The sequence below is a fragment of the Chamaea fasciata genome, unplaced genomic scaffold, assembly GCF_029207755.1.
Source record: "Chamaea fasciata isolate MVZ Bird 193981 ecotype frontalis unplaced genomic scaffold, bChaFas1.0.hap1 SCAF_2, whole genome shotgun sequence".
NCBI lineage: Eukaryota > Metazoa > Chordata > Aves > Passeriformes > Sylviidae > Chamaea > Chamaea fasciata.
In genome coordinates this window covers 83,723,461-83,744,076 of record NW_027094087.1, presented here as the reverse complement: position 1 = coordinate 83,744,076, position 20,616 = coordinate 83,723,461, and the positions used below count along the sequence as shown (strand labels likewise).

The following is a 20,616-nucleotide window of genomic DNA, read 5'->3' as shown; positions in this document are numbered from 1 at the left end:
AATAATAAAAGGGAAGGATCTTTTCTTCCTTTGTCCCATTTCTGCTGAACAAAAGCCCCCACAGATCTGGACTTCAGGCATGCTGTAGGGTGGTTGCTACCTGACCTGAAGTACTCTCGTGTTGCAGCTTCTCCAGGTGTGGATACAAGAAAAGCAAAGAAATAATCATAATGAGATTGTCTCAATTTTTATTTAATAACACCTGGAAATTCTAGAAGAGTTCTCATCTCTGAACCATGGCCTTCTCTTGGTATCATTTAATTCATAGCGTATTGGGGCACTTCACAAATTAAATTTCCATGGCAACAATGTTCGTGCTATCCTAAACTTAAATACAGTCACCAAACATAAAATTTGCAAAACTGAAATATTGACTATTAAGATTTTATACTTTAAAGTAATTAACTTTCTTATCGTTGACAAGCCATATTCAGTCTCTCAAGTGTTGACCTAAAACTGATGTCAGCACTACATCAGAGTGGTGTGTGAGCTCTGATGTCAGCACGTGGGCAAGCGTCAAGTGTTCACTTCAAGTGTGCTTCTCATGTCTTGAAAAGGGTTTTGGTCTCCCTGGTGTGCAGAAACGATGTGGCTCACAACAGGATAAGTGTTTGTACTTTAAATGCTGGTGTGTTCCTCCATTCCAAGTCCAGGTTTAAAAGTAAATTGGTGACAATGGAGAGGCTGGCTCTGGTCACCCTGTTGTGGTCCCTTCGCCTTCTGCATGCAGAATGGAAGGACAAATGAAACTCTGTTTAGTTATGGTTTTAAAGGATGAAAAGCCATGTTGGTACTGGAGAGGGGAGCCATGTCATGCCTCAGAAGGTCTGCACATCCAGAAGATGGGCACCCACCCAATGCTCTCACACAGCTGTCTTTATCAGTGCCTTCTCCAGGACTCAGCACTCATGTAGGCTTCAGGAAGGGGATGTTTGTCTCAAACGTGTAAGTTTGTCTCCAACGGTCTTCGTGGCAATATCAGAAGAATAAAAATAACACTCATGAGACTTCACAGTATATTGTAGTGTGAAGTGCCAATTCATTCTCTGTTCCTTTAGCTGTCTTAAGTTTATGCCTTTCCACAAAGAGCTGACAAGAACAATCCATCACCTTGTTCCCCCTCTTTCTATTACAATTGGTTTGTCTTTTTTTTCTGTTTGGTTTGTTTTGTTCAAAGTTAGTTTGTTTTTTGAGTACTTATTTCTTTAACTCAGAATGGGAAAAGAAGCAGCTCCCTTCCTGTAAATGAGGCACCCCAGTACTGAGTGGGGAACCACCATAAAAGTTAAAAGGCATTGCTCAAGATCTCCTTGGTGGAGGATGTATTTCCTTCTTCTAGGCAAAAAACAAAGTAAGTATAAAGTTACAGCAGCTTCTGGTTCTTGATGAAAAGAGAGAGGCCCAGTGTCAAGCCCAGCCAGGGCTCTGATGACCCCAGAAGCACACTCCAAACTTGTTCTTTCATCAGTGAAGACTGGTACCTGCCTGCACGGGAGGGCTGTGCTCATGGCTTGCTCATTACTCAGACATCCCCATTAGGGTTTTTTCCACTTTTCATTATATCTGAATTCTTCTAGTACCATTTAAAGTCATTATGTTGAATTTTTCCCATACAAGAGATGGACTTATTTGCCCTATACCTGTTTTCTACAAAGTTGAAATTACCTAGCTTTCTTCTGCCCTCCATGCACTTCTCTGAACAGCCAGTTCCAGTTCACAAAATTCTGATTGTTCTTGTCCTTTCTCCAATTATTTTACAAATTTTTAATTTCAAGTAAAAATGCAGTGTTTCCATCCAGCTCAGAGCTGAGTATCAAAGGTTAAGCATCTGTGTTGCTTCCTATTGCATTAAGTACTGTTGTCCTCAAACCATTTCCCTAGTTTGTTCAGTTTTCTTTGAATTTTATTTCACACAAAAGTTTAACTTTGGCTTATTTCTTTTCTCCTAGTAAAAGTACTGAATAACACTGAAGCCTGGATGATAGATTTGTGTGGAACACTACTTCCTGTTTTGTCAGCAAAACACTGATAAGTGTTTGAAAGATACAGCCTTTACTGCCCTTGCAATTTTTCTCTTCTGTTGGAAAACCAGCACATTGGCATGTTGTGTTTCCTAAAACTATTTTAATTCCTGAGCTCTGCACAGGTGGGCATCTTGCCATATTGCTGTGCCTGCTATGTGATTAAACCAGCTGAAATTTCTGATCCTTTATGATGCTGGAGCACAGGATTTTTTAAAGGGAAGTAGATTTGAAAGAAATAGGAAAATTACTTTAAAAAGCTCCTCTAGCAAAAATTCTGTACTGGGACTCAAGTATTTTTTCATGACTGTTACAATAAATGAGTACATTCATGAGCCTAAAATTAATGTAGTTATAATTAAGCTGCTCTCAAAGTCATTAGATTTTTTAAGCTGTTGAGCCATTTTCCAGCCCATTAACTTTATTTAGACATAATTATACTTTTTAATATGTTGGTCCAGAGAATGCCATGATCATGATTATACGTATGCCACGGTGCAGTAGACATGATGCACAATGATGTATCTTTATTTTGGGTTATTTGTATGACCCCAGATATCTGATGATGAGTTGTAGGGGGAGGAGGACCGAGGCAGGGAGATGCTTTGAGGTGATGGTAGGGTTTTGGTTTGCTTACTATTTGCATTTTTCTCTGGAGTTTTTACATTCTTTGTCATGGCTGTTATTGCTTCCTCAGTTGTTGCTTCTTCTCCTGTGATGACTATTGTAATTACACCCCAGCTCTCATTTCACAGTTGGCATCCTGCTACCAAAGATGATGATATTACATGGAATCATTCCAGAATTAAGAGATTTCCCTGTTTTGCAAAGTTTGTGAATCTGTTGTGTAATTTAAAGCTTCATTTATCCCTTGAGTTCTGGTGGTCTGACAAATACTAAACAAGAAGTAAGAATCTGGCCAAGTATTTCTTTTTGCACAGAGGTAACCTACAAACTTTCAGCCAGGAATACCCTTGTTTGTTGGATGGAGATTGAATTGTGACTTTAAAATTCACGTGTCACTGCTTAGGGGAAAGCATCACATGCTGGGAAATCTCTGCTTATGATCAGGAGCCTCTGAGAAAGGTTAAGGTGCTTTGCCTGAAGGATTTTAGGGAGAAAAAAATTCAGGGACAGTTTCATTAATTCCCTTTTTCTTCGAGAATATATTTAGGATAGAGGAGTGTTCCCAGTTCTCATTGACATCATGCTCTGTTATGTAGGTACCTCCATATTAATTAACAAGGCATCTCAAATCTGTGTTATATCCAATGATGTGCTTTGAAGTTTAAAATGAGGCATCTTATCCAGAGCACATCCAGACAGTCTGATTCCCTACAGGGGTAGTTTAGTACAGATTGACAGGATCCCCAAATCCTGATACTCAGAGCTAGACAAAATAAGGATAGGGATGTTTAAAGAGTGCTTTTCTTTTGAGTCTTTAGGCATCTTACTCAGGACTTCAAAAAACTGATGCCATTGCCTTGGGGTCTCTCTTGAATTAGGTCTGAAGAACTTAACACAGGGTTTGTGCAAGTGGTACAGACCAAAAATATTTTCATCGCTAGAATGTAACAGCTTTTGCCCTAGAGATGAGAGCACTGGGTTTGAGTCCTCCTTCAGCTTCAAGGGCTTTAAATCCTCCCACACAATAGAATGCTGACAGTGGAAAAATACTAAAGAAAATGTAAGAACAAAGATCAAGACAATCCTTACCACAGGCCCTGATAACAGCTCTTGATTGATCTAGTGAATCTTTTGTTATATTTGACCTGTCCTTACTGGAGGGCATTGCAGTCCTGATCTATCCAACTTTGCAACACAGGGCAATCCTGCAGTTAATGAATCTTGGGAATCTGGATACCTAGAGGCTAAGGAGGGAATTTTCTCCCAACTTTTCTTATCTTATAAACTAATATTATTAAATACCACTTCCCTCTACACCTAGATGCCACGTGAATGTGGTAGCTGGAGCTCATGTTGTTTTGGTGTGATCTGAATAAGCCCACCAAAATGAGGAGAGGGAATGTGTTCTCTTGCAGAGGTTTTGGGCTCTAATCTAGGTGTTCTTACTCCAAGCCACCTTTTGGGTACAGTCAGGCTCCTAATGAGGATTAAAGTCAAACAAAGAAGTACCTTATGAATTCAGGCATTTCTTACGCTACACAGGGATAAGAAAAAGCTTTGGGCGGTTGGGAATGGAACTGATGCACTTCCATTCTTAGCTCTTTGTTGAATTTCACTATTAATGACTAAAGTGAAACAAATAATTTCAATTATAATGATATTTTGAAGGAATGAAACTCACTAATGAAAAGTGGGTAAACAACAATATTTAATTAATGGATTTAATTACTGCATCTAATCATTGTGTGTAATTAATCACTGTGTCTAACTAAGATAACATTAGCTATGAATAAATTGTGTTGGTTTGGATGAAAAGCCATCTTTCCACTACCTCAAAGGGAGAATATTCCACTGTTCTCTAGATATTGAACTCTGTCCCATGTGAAGCAAGGAGGCAGGCATGCATGGATGGGGTGAGCTGAAGCTTCAGCTGCAGTTACATAGTGCTTGTGCTGCTTTAAGTCTTTGTAGCTTTCTTGTTTGTGGATTAAAACTTTGCTTGGCTGTGCCAATTTCAGTGCTAGGAAGTGTTGGTAGGCGCATAACTCTCCCAGGAGTAGGGAGTCTGGATTAAGTACCTGAAAGGAAGGTGTTGTACACAGGAAAAGTACCTACAAATTTCAGTAGTGCACTGTATTTTGCATTTCTTTCTGATCTAATTTCCTATATTGTACCACTGCTCCTGTAAATACAAGTAATATTTTCTGAAGGTTTTTTTTTCATATCACATAGGAAATACGTGCCCATGCTGCAGACCACCAACATTGTATAGACTACATAGAGTGTTTTTGTTGCGTGATTGTCACAGGTGGAGTCATACACTTCACTCTCAAGAGATTAGTAACAATATACTCTATTGATGCAAGCCAGTGAGATAACAAAGTTCAGTGGAAAATGTGACAGTAGTTTAACAGGATTTGCTGGCTAGGTATGCTGGAGTTTTTACTGCATAGAGGACAGGGTCAGACAAAACTGTCAGGGATTGAATCATGTATCATGATCCTGTTGAATCATGAGGTTTGGAAAGCACTTTATGAAAGTACCTTTTAGAAATGCATTCTAAATTCCTCAGAAGGGGATTTAGGTGCAGCTGGATTCAGACTCAACCCCAGACTTGGTCAATGGTTTATATCTAAAGGATTGTGTATGTGCAATCAATGTTTTATATAACATAGTTAAAATGGCAAAGTGTATGTGTTCTTATTCCAAATTCACTTACTGAATAAGGATTCTCTCAACCTCAAGGACTAACCTTGAGAGGTATCAAGGAGAGATCCTGGTGTGCAAGCCTGCTGCCATGCAGGAAAGCTCAGTGATCTTGGGGTTACCTGCTGTTTATGGAGTAATGTGGTTTTACTCAAATGTTCCCAGGTAAATAGCATGCTTTGAAACCAATAGGTATGAAGAATGCTGAAAAGACTATGGTTTGTTACTACTGACTTATCTTTGAACAAACTGAAAAAAAGGAAAACATTTCCAATGATTCAGCATAATAATTGGAACTAATAAAATTGGTCTGTCACTTATTTCTAGAAAAACTTGTAGTTTTCACTTACAGGCCTGCAACTATAATGTCAATAGTTTGGTGTATTATATTGTTTATAGCAGTTTATTTCTTTTTTAAAATATCTAGAGGATTTCTTATGTTGAATTCTTAGGGAAATAAATTAACAGTTCTAATTATATTGTACATCTCAGCTTTTCTTCTCTGACTTGTAGCCCAAAAAAATGCAAAACTTTGTTTTGAAATCAATCTGCAGGAACATGATGCACAAAATACCCATTAAGAGTCACAGTAGTGACATGAACCAAATTGGAACTAGAGCATTGCTGTTAATATGTATGTGCACACCTGATAACTGCTGAGAATAAACACAAACATGCAATTTCAGTGTGTGACTTTATTTACAGAGAAATAGTCAAAGCACTGAAATCACATTTCATTCCCTTGTATTTACAGTTGGGGGAGAACAAACATTATGTCTCAGTCTTTATAGTCAACTGGACTTTAAGAACCACTTCTGATACTGATTGCAACATAAGGTTGGAGATATAACCAAGCCTATTTCCCTTTACAGGAAGGATTAAAAGCACAAGCATTTCCTGGCTCTTGGTGGTAAGGGAGGCCAAGGGCAGGCAGAGAACATGACCATCCGGTCAATACCAACACAGATACCTTGAATACTGACAACTGTATATTTGGGGGTTGAGTTTCTGTGCTGCTTCTCAAATTAACTTCAAATTAAGTAATGAATTAAGCCTGAGGGCTTACTTCTCTACTGCTGCCCTGAAGATGCATAGATATCAAAGGATCTTGTCAGTCAACTTTCAGGAGGTTGAAGGAGACATTTTGTTGACACCAATGTGATGTATGAATTCTTCAAAAATTTCATGTTATTTGCATACTTTTATCCATAGGCACTTGCATCAAGTGTTCCTCAGTGGGGACAGCTACAGTGTCTCCATGATTTTGGTTGCTCAGTAATCCAGAAGACTTGCTCAGCAGCATGTTGGAGCCCTCTCTATAGCCATGGGTTTTCTCTCTGTGAAAAGTGAGGGTAAGGAGGGCTGATGGGCAGTCAGATCTTGGCCTAGTAGGAAGATGTTGCCCAGCATGAGCAAAAATATGGACCTGGAAACCTGAAAGCATCCCATGATCAAGCACATAAATACTGTCATGGAGTTGAGGAACTCAGTTGTTACCCTCATGAGATGAACAGAGACAAGGCAGCAAGAAGTCTTCAGGGATTAGTCCCTTTTGCCACAGGACCTTGTGAGAGAACCACTGTTCCTCACTCTCAGAAGACAATGACACCATCTTTCTCCTTGCAGTTCTGTGTCTTCCCACTGGCAGAGTGTGACTCCTTTTGGACAGGCAGCAACTGCAGGAAATCACCTCCAGCCTGGTTTAAGAATCCCCCACCAACATATTTATGGGATCTGTCTCGTAGGTTAACAACTATATATTTCAGTCGAAAGACAGAATAAGTGAGTGCAGTTATAATTCTCTTACATACTGTTTCTAAGTAAGGCTGATAGGTTTTTGTTGTTTGGATTTCTCACTCCCCCAGATTCAGCCACACAGACTCAGCTAAAAACTACAGTTTAATTTATTTTAAATCGAGAAGTTCTGTTTTCAATTATTTTCTGTCACCTCCCAAAGGACTTCTATCTTGGTATTTATTTTTCAGTTGGAGATTACTGTTACTATCTTTGGATCATTTATTAGCTGGTGATGGTTCTTGCTGACTTGGTGGAGAGATTGCTGAGGAAAACTAATATATTAACCTTCCTACTATATTAAGGACTTCATGTTAGTTTTAATGAAAGTAAGGGACAGAGGTTTTTCCTTTTGCATTTCATCAGAGATCAAAACTAAATCATTTATTTAATCCTGAAATTGAAAGCAACATCTCTTAGCGAAAATTTATGTGGAAAAAAAAGCTGTAGTGTGTTTCGTGTTCTTACTCTAAAACTTGGCACACTAAATTGAGTCTTCATTTTCTTATCTGTGACCTAAGGAATGTTGACTGAGTATATCTGACAATTTTTTCTGTCACATTTCATTGTTGGAGACACTGCTTAGATTTCACTAAGCCAGTCATTTAATTATTGTGTCAGCCTGGTGAACGAATATATGTTGCTTATCTGTTGAGGTATGTACTGAGGGAAATGTAATAAAATACCTTAACCACTCTGAATTCAAAATAAATTGAGAAGATAATTCCCATTGTTTTAGCAAGTTTACATTTTATTTTTTCTGGACCTTTAGTACTTTATAGCACAGTAACACATAAAGCAAACTGTTGCTTCCAGAATGAGTAGCTGTTGCTCTCCTTATCAGCATTTCATGTATATACATTGGGATGTTACTTTATTTTTTGATGGACCTATTTGTATTTCAGCTAAAAGCTGAAATCTCTGCCTCGCAAAAGAAAGAGATCCTTCAGTTTTCCTTCAGTCCAACCCTCTTCCACTTTTCCCATTTTCCTCTTTACATTAGTATGTGAATGGAAAAAAAAAAAAAGCAACAAACAAGAAACGACTAACCTGGAACTTTGTCCATGAACAAAACTCTCATTGAGAACTTTGTTCTGTGTTTTTTTGCTAATACATTCTCTGTATTGCCTCTAAGAACTTTTACGTAGCTAGACCAACAGACTCTGATGGAGTCTTGTGTTCTGTCCTTTTCTTTGCCAGATTTTGTGTTGGGAGGAGTCTCACTACTGTCTAGTACAGATTTTCAGTAGAGCCCTGACAGCCTGACTTGCCTCAAATTCAGAGTCACAAGCGGAGCTGCTTGACAAATATTGAGTGTTGTAAATGGGCTGTAAAAGAAATTACTCATTTTCTCTCTCCCTCAGTGATGTGCAAGCATAATTAATAGCTGTAAAGCTTTCTCAGTGGGGTTTTCCTTGGTTAGAAGTCCTCAGCAATCACACATTCTGATGTTCACAGAATGCAGGAATAGAATTTCTGGATTAGAGTGGTTTTAATATTAAAGTCATTTGTGAATACAAATATTAAAGCATATGTGTATACATATGTCTTCTTAGGGGTTACCATCTGCCCATGGCATGTACACGAAAGCTGGCATTTTTAAAGAAAAGCTGAATAATCTTTTTTTTTTTTTTTTTTTGATAAAATAACATATATCATACAGTACATATTCCAGCTCTACAGGCTTCCTCTGGCTGATTATGAAGATAGTGAATGTGTGTAGTTTGTCTCCTTCCTAATACATTAATCTTTTAGGTGTAATTTAATGACAGGCAATTGTTTGAATGCTGTTTATCTCTACAGAATCCCTCAAGGATGTTGATCTGATGTGTGATAATGAACAAATATTTTTTAATGCCTTGTATTAGTGTTTCACAGGGTCACATCACAGGAGGTGATTTCCAAGTATGATATTCTTGTTGAATAACCAGTAGAGGACAGAACAGTAGAATTTGCTAAAAAGCTACATTACAAAGGGTTTTTTGTTGGATTTACTGTTTGATTTTTTTTTCCCTGAGCTACGACAGTGAGCTGTTGCACTTGCTTTCAGAGAAAATATTCACAGGTATTATGCATATTTGTCATATAGAATTGCTGCAAGTGACTGCACTGGAATCAGAGAGCACTTACTACTAGACTAGATAAAGCATTAGAAAGCACTGATATGTGGCCAACATAGACTAGACCTATAATGCTTCTGCTCCATCTTCCTCCACAAAGAATCACAGGGACCTAGGGGAGTTACAGGATACTTTTCACTGGGTATGACTGAGATGGAGTTACTTTTCTTGAAAGCAAACTTCACAGTGTTGTGTGTTGTACTGTTAGATAGAAAGGTGTTGGTAACGCACCAGTATTTTGACTACTGCTGAGCAGTGCTCACACACCATCCATCAATCATCTCTCCCAACATCTCCTCCTCACCAGGAGGCTGGGGGTGGGCAAGATTTTGGAAGGGAACATAGCCAGGGCATCGGACAAAAACTGACCAAAGAAATATTCCATGCCATGTGATCTCTTCTCAACAGTAAAAACTAAGAGAAGGGAGGAGGATGGGGGCCATTCAGTATTATGACATTTTTGTTCTGAAACCCTGCTTCATGGGAAGTGGCTGGATGGAGAGTAGAAGATTAATATTTACTTTACCTCTGCTTCTGGCCTTTGATTTTGCTTTATTAAACTGTCTTTATCTCAACCCATCAGTCTTTTGCATTTTATTTGCCTCTTCCCCTGTCCTGCTGAGGAGAAGAGTGATAAAAGAGGTTGGTGGGCACCTCACATCCTGCCTAGGTCGAACAACCAGAGTCCTTAAACAAGGCATCTTTAAATAGCTCTTCTAGCATGGCCAACTGCCAAAACGGACTGAATACCAAGTTTCTTTCTGCTGAAATAGAAAAATTTGTATCTGAAATATCCCTGAAGTAGCTTCTACTCAGAGAAATCGTATTGCTGTCTCTAAAGTCCTGTGATGAATTAGGGAAAATATTAATGAAAAATCAAGGGATTTAAAGAGTATTCCATCACTCACTGTAACAAATGTTAAAATATAACTAGCAAGCCAAGTCCTAAACAGCCCATGCTGTTTAAATGCAGCTTGTTTTGTCTCCAATGGTAACAAACTGTTCCAACAAGACATGAAACTAACCCCATTTTCAACAGTTTTTCCTTTGTCCCCAACACCTACAAGAGCTTCAGGTTGTGCCCCAAGACCTAGGAACACTCACAGTGGGAGACACAGTCCTACTTTGTCTGAATGTACAGGACTCAGCCAACCATGCACCTGTAGTTTCTACTGGCTGGTGAAACTTGTGAAAATTTCATGTTTGGGCTTTTTTCTTGCTTTTTTTACATTTGATTTAAACTGATCTGTGAGTCCATAAATCAGAGGGAAAGGAGATCACAGAGCACTGGAAAACCTAACACTAGCCCCATAAAGTTCTCACCTATTCTTGTCTCCAGTAATGCTGTATTTCTCATTAGTAGTTTCAGAGGAAAACATCTGAGTTCTCCAATGTTTTATCCTGCATTTGAATGTCTTTATAACACAGATGTGAACAGCTTAATCTGTTCCCAGCTTAATCAAAGATTTGACCTTATATAGAGTGTTTATCCACAAATTCAGAGAGTTCATCAAGGTGCTTAAGTATGTGCTTGTATTAAGAGGCCAAGTAGCCCTGCTGACTCCAATTGTGCGTACTTTAGGACCTTGATGAGGAACTTTCAGAATATGCGGGTAAAGATCTGGTGCTTTCCCAAAGTAAGTGAAGGGATGAGCTGAGACATATAAAGAATTAAAACAAAGAGAAGGGGGAAAACGCTGACTGTACTGAAAAAAAGGAATTTTGCAGTGAAGGTAGCTGGGAAAAATTAGCTGCTTCTTCTAAGTTCATTAGCACAACTTAGATGAATGCTGAGGGCCGTGGCAAAAGTGTGGTGGCAAGTTAAAATCAGATGGCTGAAACTATTTTTGCCCCTCATCAGCTGCCCTGCACCTTCAATGCCAAGAGCTGAGGCAATCTGATCCACCTCTGAATCTGCTCTGCACCAATTAACTTCTGATCCCAGTATATTAAGTTGAATCTAAATCGGGGGCAGAAGTGGTAATAGGGAAATGATTCTAAATGATTCAAAACTGGTAGTGAGCTTTATTTTCTCTTTTATAACAAATTATTTCCATTCATAGTCTAGGATTGATTGTGCTTTGACTGCAAAACATATAATCCCATTGCCTTTTGATTAAGTGCCTTGCAAACCTCCCTGTCTTCAGTGGGACTTCATTTTTGAAAATAATAGCAGCATTGATCTTGGAGAGATGATTCGCAGAGCAAGATACTGCTCAGCATGAACAAGGTTGTGCATTAAGGGAAAGCTGGTTCTACAGGGGGGGTTAGGCTTAGCTCCCTCTGTGATTAATCATCTTCCTCCCAGCTGCTGCCCTGATTTTTTTTTTTTTAACACACTCCAAATGCAAACAAGGGCACAAACGTACCTGTGGCTAAAACTAGCTTACAGCCATCAGTTGTTTTTCAAACACAAAATCAGACACCATTTTTTATCAGAGATATTTCTACTTTTATTTGTCTCAGTATTGTTCAATCCTTGTCCTGTTAGTTAGGTAACCAACTCTTTAACAGGCCAAATCCATTCCTTTTTCACATAGGTAGTAGGCTGTTTTCCTTACCTCATTGAACACTGTCAGAATAGCACTTATACATCTACAATTTTTAAAAAAAAGGTTTAGGCAAACATAACATAAAATATTACTCCACAGAAAGTTCCCACTCTCATTTTCTCTTACATTCAGTCACAAGGCCTAAAAGCAGAAAACAAGATGGTTGTTGTCAGGTAAAATATTCTAGAAGGATTTACTGGAAATCATGGCACTGAAGTATGGAGGGCAAGGCAAACATAGCCAGAAATGTGGCTGTTGTTGAGACTAAGAAGTAGGAAACAAAGGAAAACATATTGTAAAATCTTACAAGAGAAGAGGTTAGCAATGGGGTCTCAGAGGGAGATCTGCTTAACAGATCCATAAATTACCTGGAAAGAAAGATGAATAATGAGGTTAGACCATTTGTGGATGCTACAAAATTATTCAGGCTTATTAAAAAAAAAATTACAGAAAGTTATGGAAAGCTGTCATGACAGTTTTGGGTGGAAAATGTATAGCTACTAAATAATCAGTGGCCCAGAGAAAAGAAATGATTACTCTGTATTTCTTTTAATGTAAGAACTCACAAGCATCAAGTGAAGCAATTGGGAGGCAGGTTTTTAACAGATAGGTTGACTTTACTTCATAAAATCTGATTTTCAAACTCTGTCCCAGGTGTTCTGGAGACTAAAAATCAAAGAGCGCTTTAGCCATGCATCTAGACATTGAGGGGAAAAAAAAAGTTTTATTAAACATCAAAACAATGATATAAAAATAGCTAGCTCTAGGGAATTGCTCCCCTAGCAGAAGACACTCTCCCAAAGTACAGAAGAGTTCCAGTTTACTGGAAAGAAGAAACCATTTGTTATGAAAAAGAGGAGCTTGCTACCCTTTTTAAAAAATTATTCTTGTTTCCTTTTTTCATTTCCCATTTTATGTTTCCTTTCCTCATGGTTATTCCAACGGTCTTTTAAACAGGGAGATGCTAGTCTGCCATCAGGAGCTGACTGTATTCCCTTTATTGCCTGTTGTAAACCAAATGTCTTGGTATCGTCACAATTGAAACAGCAAAGCAAAAGTCATTCAGTGGTGAGAGGAGAATCTTGTTGCCATGAGCTTTAATATGATGATCATCCCAGTCACAGCCTAGCTGGGGAGCCGGAGCATACACCTGCATGTGCAGAACCATTAGCCCTGTCTCTGCACTGATCCCTGCATGAACAATGTAGTATCTGAACTCCATGTTTGAGGACCACAGTTAATTAATATCACTGTGTCTAAAGGACAAAAACTTTTTTTAATCTGAAAAACACTAAAATTTCCTGGCAAAATGTCCAGCTGGTATTTTGTGTCAGAGGTAACCTGTGGTGAAAGTCTTTAAAAAAAAAGGCGAATGTGATATAACACCAAAACTGGTCACTGAGTTTGGTGTTATAGGAAGAAATCCAGATGAAAAATACGTAACACTTGAAGTGTTCAACCAATAAAATCTACACTCTGTTTATGTTGCAATGACATCTCTCATACTTACTGAGTTAGACATTCCTGATTACTTATTGCAAGTGCCTGGAGACAGGCTACACCTCCTTTCCTTCTCAAGAAGCATTTTTATTGTGAATGTGGTTATCCAGTCTATCATAAGGCTTTTGGAACCTTTGCTGATGCCTGGAATTGTTGATTTTGATGGGCTGCTGCTCTTAAGATACTGCGTGTTCTTTGTTTAATCACTGTGGTAAGCAGTTTTATCATTCAGCTGAATTGCTCTCTTAGCTTTAAAAAAACATTGATTGCAGGGTATGCAGTGACAGCACTCTTTTTTTAGACTTTAAAGCTGCAGACAAGCCCCCTCAAGTATCTGGCTTCTTCTCTAACCTTTTCCTGCTAAAATAAGCAATGAACAAATGCCTTGCATCCTGTGGCCTACTGCATTTAACATAAAACTTCCAGAAATACCCTGTGAGTTCTTAGCCCTTTTCTATGATTAGTTCTCATCCTTCAGGTATGTTTGATGGGCTATGACACTCTACCATGGGTACAGTATGTCTACTGCTGCTGACTTGTATTTCCAGTGCAAGGAGAGATGAAGAAGCATGGCAGGCCCCAAGTGCTGTGGGGTCTTATAATGTAATGCCAAGAGATGGGCCAGCCCAAACACTACATGAGAAGAAAGCATTAGAAAAAAAGCAAGGCAATGATTTCAAAACATCCTTGAGATTATGGTGACTTGCTGAAAGAGCTTGTAACTACAGTGGAAAGGAGAAAATTCATTCAATCATTTGCTATTAATTATTCACTGAGCTCTCATCTCCACTTAGTAGGAAATTGAACTAAACCTAGTGACTTTTGGAACAATTTCATTAATGCCCAACTGCTTTGCAAAACAGTTTGAAACCTGATTTACTGGAGTAATATTCTCTGTTCTTGTTTAAGAAGTGTCTCTGAGGCCTGTTTTTAATAAAGTGTTACAGAGCTCTTGGAGCTAAAACCAGAACACGCAGTATGTGAAGAACTTTCACAGGGAACATTTAGAGTAATTGTGTCATGTAGTTGTGTTTATAGAAAGTTGTCATTTGATTTCACTGGTTGCTACTAGACTTTTGCTTATAATCTTTCTTGGGAAAGATGAAAATGTTGCTCCTGAGTAGGGATATTCCACACAATTTGCAGCAAGGATACGTCTTCAAAGGGCATATTTGGTCATAGTGGATGGGTTTCCCAGGTTTGCTTTCAAGATATTATGTACTAGATATGTTTCAAAATTAACCTGCCCCACAAATTCAAAAACAGGAGATCATGAACTAGTCTGGTACCTAACAGAACTACAAAAAAAAAAAAAAAACACAACAAAAACCCACAAAAACAAGCAAACAAAACATAAACCAACCAACCAACCAACCAAAAAAAAAAAAAAGCTGTACAGTCATTTCCATCACCAAACTGTGAAGTTAAATAGACAGTGCAAATTAAGACTGTTAGAAGGAACCAGAAAAATCACAGATTAATAAAATTTGCCTTGCTGTGGCAAATGGTCTGCTCTATATTATTTCATTTTTATGCTCCAGTGACTAAAATTGGCAGGGTTACACTGGTTTCAAAATCAAATTATCACAATAAATGTACACATGAGGCTCAGAACTAAGTAAAATTTCTGTACCTGTATGTATTTTTTTTTTGAAAGTGTATCAGTTAAATCTGCTTAACAGGGACGCTAAAGCTCAGCAAGAGACCTCACAGGCTGAGTAATATCAATAGTAGTTTATGAGACACAAAAGAGTTAACAAAGGAGCCTGCAATACCACTGAATAAAAAGGCAAATAATTCCTAAAGTATTATTAGAGCTTTGTTTATGTTTTGCCACCATTTTTCCAGTTACCATGGCAACTCTGCCTGATTGCCAGAGCCCTGTAAGGCGTTTTTACTTTGGCAAACACAAAACCTGGTAAGCTGGCTGCAGGGATGCTGGCAGACTCTGACATGCTGTTTAATACCCTGAATGTCCCTCCAAAGCAACTTGATTAGCAACTACGGTGGCACCAAACAATCCATCATCCTTGCCTTGGCTGTGATTACTTCACATCTCTTATGAAATGGGAGTTATCCCTGAGATATTTTGTTCAGGAAAGAAAGGTTTCAGTGCAGAGATAGAGAGGGAAAATATATTTTCTTTAGCAAAGCCATAAGTTTCCTAACATTTTTCTCCATTGCAAATTCCTGTCATTTTAATACTCAAACAGTAAATGCTGGGTAAGAATAAAAAGGATTCCAAGAAAAAAAACGAGTAATTTTTTTTCTCTGGCTATTTATGAGAGAATACTTACCTGTAACTTCAGAAATGAAGTTGATTCAAATGACAAAGATCTGCTAGTGGAAGACCTCTGTTACTCACTCTCCAAACAAATATTCTCATCTGACTCAGCATCTTACGAATTTTGTTGTAAATGAAAAGCCTTTTGTTCTCTCTGGAAAAGCTTGTATGACCTAATATTAACACAAACAAAATGAGCATCTAAAAAAAATTATTCTTTTTCTTTCACCATTTCTGTGAGTGAATTTACTTCTGAGGAGGAGTGAAAAACTGGTATCTATTTAGTGACTACTTCTATAGAAACTTTAACAGCTCCAGATATTTATGTACTGGGAATATCAGCTCTTTATAACTGAACAGGAGTGCTTCTGATGGTGTGGAGACTTTGAGAGTCCCCAAGTCTCCATTCTTTATAAAGGCAGTGGTGCTTCATAATCATAAAGAATAGAAATGTAAAGAAGCAAAAAATTTCAAGAGGCAATCCAGTACCTTTTGTGTTGAAATGGATTCAAGGACACTTACATAAACTTTAACTGAAATTTATTTGATCAGCTGTAAAAAAAACCTTCAAGAGGGAATTCTACAATCTATGCAACTTTTAGTAGAGCTTTACAGTTTTGAGGTTTTTTCAGAACTAAAAAAATCAAACTTATCCATGATTTACTCATGCCTCTTGAACCTGTTTTCTCTCTACTTTTCTGAAGGACTCTCTTCAGCTTCTTGGAATTTCTCAGAAAGGGTGGCACTGTGAATGAATAAACATAGGCCTTGAATTGTGTTCATGTCTTTTTCCACACAGCTAATGCATTTTTTTTTAACAAGTTTCATTGTATTGATTTTTGATTCTTCTGACCCTATCTCCAATTTAACCCCATAATTTGAGCTGTGATCTAATCAAGAGTATTTGCAGCTTTTTTGAAAGCTGACATCATTTACAGAATTTGGAAGTCTATTTTTATGCCATAATTCAATTGCTGAAAAGATTGGAAACAGAACTAGAATACAGTTGTATGAGCTCCTGTTTGAGAGTTTTCCCAGTGATGCCAATAAGCATGCAGTAGAATAAATCCTTTTATTACTAAAATATTTTAATAGGCTCTGTTGGGACAGAAAGGAAGCCACTGGCAAACCACGGCTTTTCAAGGTCCTAATAATGTATGCAAGTACAGGTCTCACTCCCTGAAATTCCTGCGAAAATTATGTTCAAAGTGGGAAATCAGAACAGAGCAAAGACTCTCTGCTGCCCACAGAGAACATCTATGTACTGGGAGCAGAAAGAGCAAAGCTGCCTTTCCCAGTTCTTCCAGGTGGCCATAGCTCCTATGCAGACTGGACACCTGAGTAAGGCAACACACATCCTTCTGCACCTCCTGCTTTCCTGCTTTGCTACCTCTGTGGCTGTATTAGATCAGCCTTTTGGTTCAGGCCAGCAGAGCTTTCTTCTTTGCCTCCCCTTGCTGTGGTTTTCTCACACCATGGAGTGGGCTGAGGGCTCACGAATGAAATTCCTTTTAGATGAGCTGGGAGCTGTGTTCCAGCAGTACAGCGGAGACACACACTGACTGTGAAAGGTCACTTAGACTGTAGGCCAGACTAAAATCAACCCAAAGGAAAAAAATTGTGAAAATGTTCAGAATAACACCAACAGCTGTTGCACTAGTCCTGGGGGGTGGAGGGTTGGTTTTTGTTTTGTTGGCTTTTTTTGTTTGTTTTGTTTTTCTTTTTTTAGTAATAGAGGAGAAATCTTACTTTTTTAAAATGCTTTCTGCCTTTCTGCCAGAACACTGTCAGATAAAGCAAAATGGACTTGAGGATTCTAGCTGGTTATGAAAGAGTCTTCTTTTTTTCTGAATTGTCTGTTGTGAGGATCAACTTATACAAGAAGTTCCTAAATTGGGTTCAGTCAAGTCGTCCTCTTGTCACACAAGAGCTAAACCCCAGAGTGAGTATAAAGTTCAGAAATACTTTAGCAGGCTTCAGTTGAATCCACTGGATTGAGATTCCTGATCCTGCAGAAAATAGACCCTCAGATCACTGACCTATGGGGATTTTTTTAGCAAGTACACTTTTACTTTTCGTTAAATTGAAAACTACAGAAGAAATTCCGATGCCTCATGAAGCACTTACACCCACAAGGGTAGGATATTGAAGCTAGCATGAAATCAGTATGCAAATAATAAATAATGCATTAGTGTCTAGTCCATCAGCAGTTATGTATTAAACAGGGGTTTCTGAAGCCAAAACAGCTTTTTGAAAGCAAAGTTTTGAAAGATATGAAGGGAAAAGCAAAATAAAACTGGCCTGAAACAAGTCTACCTCTACAGATTTCAGAGACATAATCCCTGGGAGCACAGCAAAAGCTTTCTTGTTCTTGTAAAATAAGATAGACTTGATGTAAAAGATTGACCCAGACTCGAGGAATTTGTGATTCCTTAGTACATATGTAAGGAAGGATTGCCTCTTGCAAGCACATAACTTAGGGATTTTTCAGGTAAGCTTTGCTATTTCCAACCCACACTCCCCATAACTAAAGAAATGAATCCATTTTTCTAAATTGAGTATGTCTTTATTTTATAGCTCTGTAATACTGGATACTATAACTAATACTAATAGTAATCTCAGAATCACTCCTTAAGAATCTTCTATTTGTAGATCTTCTTGAGTAAAATAAGCACACAGTAATTGCACTATGTGCTGACGCACCCTGCTCAAAAGTGAGAGTAGCTACAGGTCTCTTAGGTTCTACCCATGTCATCTAGCAACACAAATGCCCCCTTGATGTACGTGATTAATCCTATAAAGATGGAAGCAGATTCAAAATAAAAGATTCTGCGCAGAATCTTAAATTTTGCTGATTTTCTATTCATGACATCCAGAAGATATGGATGAGATCGGTCATAAAATAGGACATGCATGGGGATTTGGATATTTTTCTAGATATTTTGAGCTCTTGAAGTATAGCTTTGTTATTCCTCGTTTTGCTGCTTTATTGTACTTAGCAGCTGGCATAAGAACATAAGAAAGACCATATAGCACCAGTCCAAATTTCTTGCTCTGTATCCTGTTTCTAACTGTAGCCAAGACCAAATGCTCAGAGAAGAATATAAAAATGGAAAAGCTATAGTATTTTCTCTTCTGTACACTCTCCTATCCCTTCCATATCTTTAGCTCAAGGACATCTTGAGCTAAAGATGATATCTTTGTGTTTAATGCCTTTTATACATTTTTCTTTTGGACTTTTTCTTGTGGCTTTTTAAACTTTATGAAACTTTTTAGTATCTACAAAAACCTGTACCTAGTTTAACCATGTTTTGGGGAATAAATACCACCTTCAATTTGTTCTGGAACTGTCATCTGTTTAATGTTAAACCTCACTATATATAAGTGTAAGATATAGATGTTGGATGGCAGTCAGATAAACAATCAGCAAACGCTTGCTCCAGCTGCTCTTAGAAAATAATTTGAAACCTTGCTGAATCTCATTGACAGCTGAGTAATTGAAGATGTTGAAAAAGTGCATCTAGAGTTTGTCAGCATATACAGGAAGTATAAAAAGGAGGTTTTTAAGAAACCTCTACCACTTAAGAAAAATGAGTCTTGATGCAAAAGGAACAGAGCTATGGTTCTTCCTGAAAAAGAGCTAAAACATGGTTAAGGCAGCACAGGCAAATGACCACTAAGGATAGCAGGATTCAAACAACCCAAAATTACAAGGGCTTGGACGATGTCTTCTTGTGAATATTGCTGAGATTGTTTATATGTCAATGCTGGCTTCCCTAATAGCAGTTTAAGTGAGTACTCTTTGTACTTAAATAGGTGCAGAGAAATCCTTCCTCCTTCTACTTCCCTGTTTCAAGTGTGGCAATATGCAGGATAGAGATGATAGGGGAGCTGTAGGGTGAAATGTCTTCAGCTCCTTTACTGTGATTCTCTGGTAGATATATCTGAGTACCTTTGGAGGCTGGAGTTATAAGTTGACAAGAAATCTTGCATTGTCAGTACCAAGAAATTTCAGGAAGAACCCTGTGTCTCCATTCCTGTGGTTTTGTTTATCCATGACTGCAGGCTTTAAACCCAACAACAGCATTTCTGATAGGGTTTGCTTCAATTTAACACCAAACCTTCCATGTAGGGATCCATGTAGGGATCAGTGCAGCTGGCAGTTTCCTCAGACAGTGGCTTGGCTGGTCTTTCCTTTGAGCTTAAGGAGTGGTTTTTCCTTTCTCTTCCTCACTGGTGAGGCCAGTTCTGGGTACACCAAGACAAGGCAGATGTGAACAAACTGGAAAAAGTTCGACTGAAGGCCACTAAGGTGTCTGGGGAGAATCTGAGGCAGATGGGTTCATTTAGCCTGGAAAAGGGAAGGCTAAGAGGAAGGACAATCTCTTCTCAGAAACACAAAGCAAAAGGACCAAAGCAATGACTGTAAGTTTGAGCAAAGGAAAATCCAGGTAGGTGTGAGGGAAAAAAGCTCCTGTCAGAGTAGCTAAATACAAGAACAGGTGCTGTGGGAGAGGCTGTGGAATCTCAGTTCTTGGAGATTTTTCTAACTCAGCTGGGCCTGATCTAGCCTGATCTAACTTTGAAGCTAACAATGCTTTGAACATGGAACTTGAACTGAAGGACCTCCTGAGATCCCTTCCAATATTAATGTTTCTATATACTGTGAATATGACTTTGAAGTCACCATTTCTTCACTTTGTGGCCTGCAGTCAGGTTGTTCTATTAATATTTAAACAAATTAAGTAACAGGGTAATTGCCTTCATTCTTAACACCAAAGATTTCTACTGCAAAGATAAGACCCTGTTATCTCAAGGTGGTTTGGTGTGGTTTTTTTTCCTTGTCAACCATTTGGAAGTTTTCAGGTTTTTTAATACAAGAAAAAGAGAAAGTTAGATGTCAACACAAACATTGCCTCTTCACTATTGCATTCCATTCTGTAAAGCAACACAGTAGTTACTGTAGGAATTACTTCTGTGTTGCCAAACAGGTGTTGGGAATGTGACATAAA

General features: G+C 38.3%; 1 protein-coding gene across 2 annotated transcripts in view; it reads left to right on the top strand.

The window, feature by feature from the left end:
• The window catches only part of GABRG3 (gamma-aminobutyric acid type A receptor subunit gamma3), a 289,194-nt gene that overhangs the window by 188,321 nt on the left and 80,257 nt on the right, over positions 1-20,616 (top strand). The gene's annotated exons all lie outside the window — the stretch shown is intronic.